Below are 5,504 nucleotides of genomic sequence, written 5' to 3' on the forward strand. Positions count from 1 at the left end.
ATGTTGAGGCACGTATGGTTGAACTCACCAAAAGAGTGGAGGCTATGGAGATGGAAAAGGAGAATAGTACAGATCAATTTTGGAATCAACCTTCCTAGTCCTATGCACCCCATTATCAGCCATCATATCATCAGGCTACCATTCAGCATTAGTATTAGCCGCAACAGATCTCCTAAAGCTATGCACCTTTAGGATTTCAATCTAATGCAGCACCTGTTCCACCGGAGAAGTTTCTTGAGAATGCTTTCCAGCAGTTCATGCAAATTCAAATCACAACTAACAATCAGTACACTCAGGCCATAAATGAATTGCAAGACACCATTATTGCGATGAGCATGCAGTTGGATATCCTAGAAAAATGAGAATTTCTAGTAGAACATCAGCCTAATCCTCAAGAATACCAACACCAACAACAACAAATACATAATGTTTCTCTTGAGATAGCGGAGGCCATTCTTACTTTGAGAAGTGTAAAAGAAGTTTCCCAACCTAAGATACTCATCGACATACCAACAGTTGTCTCAACACTTGAAGTTACAACTGAGATAGATGAGGTTAAAGAAAAATCAGAGGAGGCAAGCCCATAATTGAAGAAGTTAATTAACGTGGAGCCGTCATCCCAGCCAAATATTCAAGTGCAAAAGACAACCATGGAACCGTCATTACCTACTGTAGTAAGTGTGAAGGATTGCAATGCCAAAGCAAATCTCTGCAACAGTAAGGTAATTGGTGCATCAGATGAAGAAGTTGAGCAGAATGGTGAGAGTTCAATTTTCAAGAAGCCAGGTAAAAATTTTAATGTTAATGCTTCTGAAGAACTAAAAGTAACTGTTTTGACAAATTTTCCTCAAAAACCAATTCGTAAAGAAGTAAATTTCTTGGAAAATATACTGAATCAAGATCCTTTCTTGTTGAAACAAGAAAGTCAATTTGCACATGTATTGTCTAGTATTTTGAAGAGCATTAATTCATTTAAGGCTAACATTCGTGCAGCTATTAAGACTGATTCATTATGGTGACTTAAATTTGGAGACTCGTCTGTTCAACTTATAGACCTGCACCCATGAAATGAAATTCCTTCAGAGCCTTCACCAGACATACTGTGATGTTTTTCTTTCCCTTCTTTTCATTTTGTTTTACCTTGCTTTATTTTTAGTTTATTTGCAGGTGCATTTTTCTATAATTTCAGTTTTTATTTTCCTTTACTTCTCCACCCAGGTGCGCTTTATTTCTTTTGTGCACAATTTTTCTATTTCCCCTATGCTTTCACATTGAGAACAATGTTCCACTTTAGTTTTGGGGGGGGGGGGGTGAGAATTTGCGTGTGATACTATGCACGTCCACTTGCTGAGTTTTGTATTAATTAAAAAAAAAAAGGAAGAAGAAAGAAAGAGTATTGAAGATAGATGACTATGCCATGATTAACACTGACTTATATCCTTCACATACTTGCATATAACCTAAGAATTACACACTCGAGTCATTTATGTGTAGTTTCTCTTTATATGACTTTGTAACTCCATGAAGATTGATTGGTAGTACACTCGTGCTAATTTGGCTATATAAACTCTTATATTTACATGGTATCTCATGAGACTGAATAGACACATTCACATGATTTATTACACTTAGGGTTCCTTGTGAGCACTGAGAGAACACTCGTGGTGACTATGACACCTTGTGAGATATCCTTGAGCTATTTATCGTCCTTTTGAGTGTTAACATCAAATCAGAGTTCAAAAAACTCAGTTCTCTTTTCTTCTGGACAATTCTTTGTACACTAGTCTATGGTTTTTGAATTGTTAGCCTACAGGTGGCATCTAGTGGGGAGATAGAAATCTAGGTCTTATAGCCTACTTAAGATGTGAAGGCTAAAACACCCCTAGAGATAGACTTAGTTCATGGACTACTGTTCTAACTTAATTCCCATTGGTGGTATGAAGACAATAAAAGAAGTGTAATGATTGTCCTAATTGACAATGAAAAGACAGAAATTGAAGAATGAGCAGAAAAAAGAATAAGAAAAAAAAAATGCAAATGAAATGAAAGGTTAATACATGTTCCATATAAATACCATAAAGAGTCAAGGACACGACATATATTCTCCACAAATGAAGACTCGTCAACCGCTTAATGCTTCAGACGTATCCATGCCAGGTTTGTGAATAAGTTGATCTAGGGTGGTCTTGGTTGGACATGGCGAGTAGGTGAGAAGATGCTAGGGTAAAGGACCTAACACCTCACAGTTAGGATAGATCCTTTCCAGACTAGTCCACTCCATACATTTAGAATTTTTTCCTTGCGATATATAGGATGTTTGATCGCGACACTCCTCCTCACCTATGATGAGTGAACCCATTCTTTTTAAGTGTTCTTGAGGGTATACTAGTTAGGCCGAGTCAAAACGATCGTTCTGTAGGTGTCCACTGGTATCTTGGGTGTAACGAGTCATACACGTTACACATACCTCGAAACTTCACCTGTTTATACTCTAATTTATATAACTACATTAACTTTGAATTGTATTGCCGGTTAACTTCATGTGAGTATACTGTTCTTAATTGCTATATAACGATGAAACTTGCATGAATGACTTACTTCAGAGTTGTGTGCATTGTATATGATGAGCTTGTGTGAAATTCAGTTATATTCCTATATGTGAAATGGTATGGTTGTATTGTATGTGCATTCATTTCATGTTTATTGGAGTTAGTATTTGTGGTACTGCCCTGAAATTCATTCACGTTATTTGCTAGAGACTAGCAAAACGTTAGTTGGGGGGTGTGATTATGCGCTTAAATTGCATAATTAGGTGTTTTAATTCATGCATTGAAGCGTATATTTTTAATTAAATGCCGAATTACTCTCAATAATTTAACATTGTATCCTATTTATAATATTTGGGTTTTATTGAGTAATTTATGAATTTTAGGTATTTTTTATCGTAGGGAATTTATTGAAAGGTAAAACCAATGCTACTTCGTAATCTGTACGTAATTTTCACGTCTGAACTTCAATCGAGATGATTCAAAATTTTAGGAAAATATGAGAAAAAACTCTACAACTTTCGTGTTTTGAGCTTTGAGATATATGGACGTTTACTAGGTAAAAGTTGGCCTTGAAAGTGCAGAATCGATTATGTGTTAACAAAAGGAAGAAAGAAGAAAAAAAAAAAGAAATAAATACAAAGTGACGTGACCATGTGATGGCTGCATGGCCCATGCGCTGGTCTTGGGTCTTCAAGGCGCTGGGTGATGTGCTGGGTGAGGCAAAGAAAGGAAAGAAAGAAAGGAAAAGAAAGGAAAGAAGAAAAGGAAAGGAAAAGTCAAAAGGAGGCATGTAGGGTTTAGCTAGTTTTTTTTCTTTTAATCTTTCTTTTGGGGGTGCGTAGGGGGCAACAAGAGAGGGCTCCTACGGCTGGGAGTTTGTTTTCTCTTTTCTCTTGTCTCCTTTCTTTCTCTCTCTCTCTCTTCCTTTCTTTTTCCTTCTTCTCTTGTTCTCCAGTTTTTTTTTTTCTTACAATTAAATACTTGATTGATCATTGTTAATTTTTAGTTGAATTTTAATTAAAATTTCGAGCTTTTAAATTTATGTTGGGTTATTTTTATTAGATGCAATTTTTTTTTCTCTTCTTATTTAATATCATTATTAGAGTTAATTTTGGTTGGGTTATTTTTCATTGTTAAAGTTTGATTTGATCTCTTAAAAACAAATCTTCTTCAGGATTTAAATTTTGTTGGGTTCTATTTATTTCAAGTTCAATTTAATTAAAGCCTAAGTTTTTATTGTTAATTCGTTATTTAAGTTTAGGTTAATTTATTTTTGTTTGAATCTATTATAGTATTAAGTTTAATTTTGTTTACATTAATTAATTGGGTTAAGTTCAATTGTCTAGTTGGTGTTTAATTTTATGGTTGAATGCTTCAGTTAATTAATAAAGTTTTCATCTTTAGGCTTTTGTCCGGAATTTCATACGTAGGATTTATTTATTGTCTAAATAAGATTTAATTACCGTCATTCGTTTCTTGTTATTCTGCGTATTAGGTTCTCATTTTATGTTTTAATTTTAAGTTCATAAATAAAAGTTTACTTTTTTTTTTCATCACAAAATTCTCAAACATCCTAAGAACTGAATCTGAATTGTATTCATTAAAAATTTCTTTTCTTATTTTCTTTTAGAATTACACAAAATTTGGAACTAAACTGCATTCCCTAAAGAGATGATTTGACCCTTGGGCTAATTATTATATGACTGAACTCCTATACTTGGGATAGCTTTCGAACTGCTCATTTTTAGAGTGAGTCAAATTTTTGGCGCCATTGTCGAGGAAGCAAAGGGATTTGATTCAACAAAAGTTATATGCATTGATTCAACAATAGTAAGTGTTCTTTTATTATAGATCCTATAGGCTTGACTATTTGTAGAATATCTTAAGAAAATACCTTCATCTGATTTCACATCAAATTTTCCTAAGTCATCTTTGTTATTTAGAACAAAACATTTACACCCAAATACATGAAAGTAAGCTATGTTAGGCCTTCTCCCTTTCCATAATTCATAAGGTGTCTTGTTTTAACTTGATCTAATAGATACCCTATTTATTACATAACAAGCTGAATTTACAGCTTCAGCCTAAAAATATTTAGGTAAATTATTTTCATTTAGCATAATTCTAGCCATTTCTTGAAGGGTGCTAAGAAATTATGGTTTATGTCATGATCATTACAAAATTTTTCGACATCTTTATTTTTGAATTCTTTACCTTGATCACTCCTAAAGTTAGTGACATTATAACCTTTCTCATTTTGAATTTTTTTGCATAGAGTTATTAACATATCACAAGCTTCATTTTTGTTGGTTAAAAACAATACCCATGTATATCTAGAATAGTCATCAACAATCACAAAAGCATATTGTTTTCCACCTAAGCTTTGAGTTCTAGTAGGTCCAAACAAGTCTAAGTGCATGAGTTCTAAGGGTCTACTAGTTGATATGTGTTTCTTCTTTTTAAAATTTGTCTTGACTTGTTTTCCTAGTTGGAAAGCATCATAAATTTTATCTTTGATAAACTTAGTATTTGGTAAGTGTTGGCCTTACAAGACTTAAAATCTTATTTTGATGCTAAAAAACAAGTGGAACTTAACATATTTGGTTAAGTGATGATTTTAGGGCTCATATATGTGAAAGCAAGGTCAAAGTGCTCAAAGGATCAAATGAAGCTTAAAGAATCAAAAGCATGATTTTAACGATGATATGTTAAAGCTTGAAGTCAAGATGGAACCAAAGAAGCAAAGCAAGAGAGCCAAAGAAAAGCAAAGTGCTTAAAGTAAAACAAGCATGAAGACTTGAGTGTTTCAAAATGTCAAATGTCCTAGAAGTCTTTATATAAGTGTTTTATATTTTTAATATATTTTTGAAATATTGTTGAAGCTCTTTAGGATATTTATGAACTTAGAGACCTATTTTAAGACTTCGGAAAATTTTATAAAAGATCAAAGTAAGA

The 5,504-nt window shown here is 33.2% G+C and overlaps 1 non-coding gene across 1 annotated transcript; it reads left to right on the top strand.

Moving 5' to 3' along the window:
* Positions 1 to 4,993: 4,993 nt before the first annotated feature.
* Positions 4,994 to 5,050, top strand: LOC131161033 (U7 small nuclear RNA). The gene has a single exon (XR_009138196.1). It is a non-coding gene; the product is annotated as a U7 small nuclear RNA (small nuclear RNA).
* Positions 5,051 to 5,504: the final 454 nt, after the last annotated feature.

The sequence above is a fragment of the Malania oleifera genome, chromosome 7 (genome assembly GCF_029873635.1).
Source record: "Malania oleifera isolate guangnan ecotype guangnan chromosome 7, ASM2987363v1, whole genome shotgun sequence".
Classification (NCBI taxonomy): Eukaryota; Viridiplantae; Streptophyta; class Magnoliopsida; order Santalales; family Ximeniaceae; genus Malania; species Malania oleifera.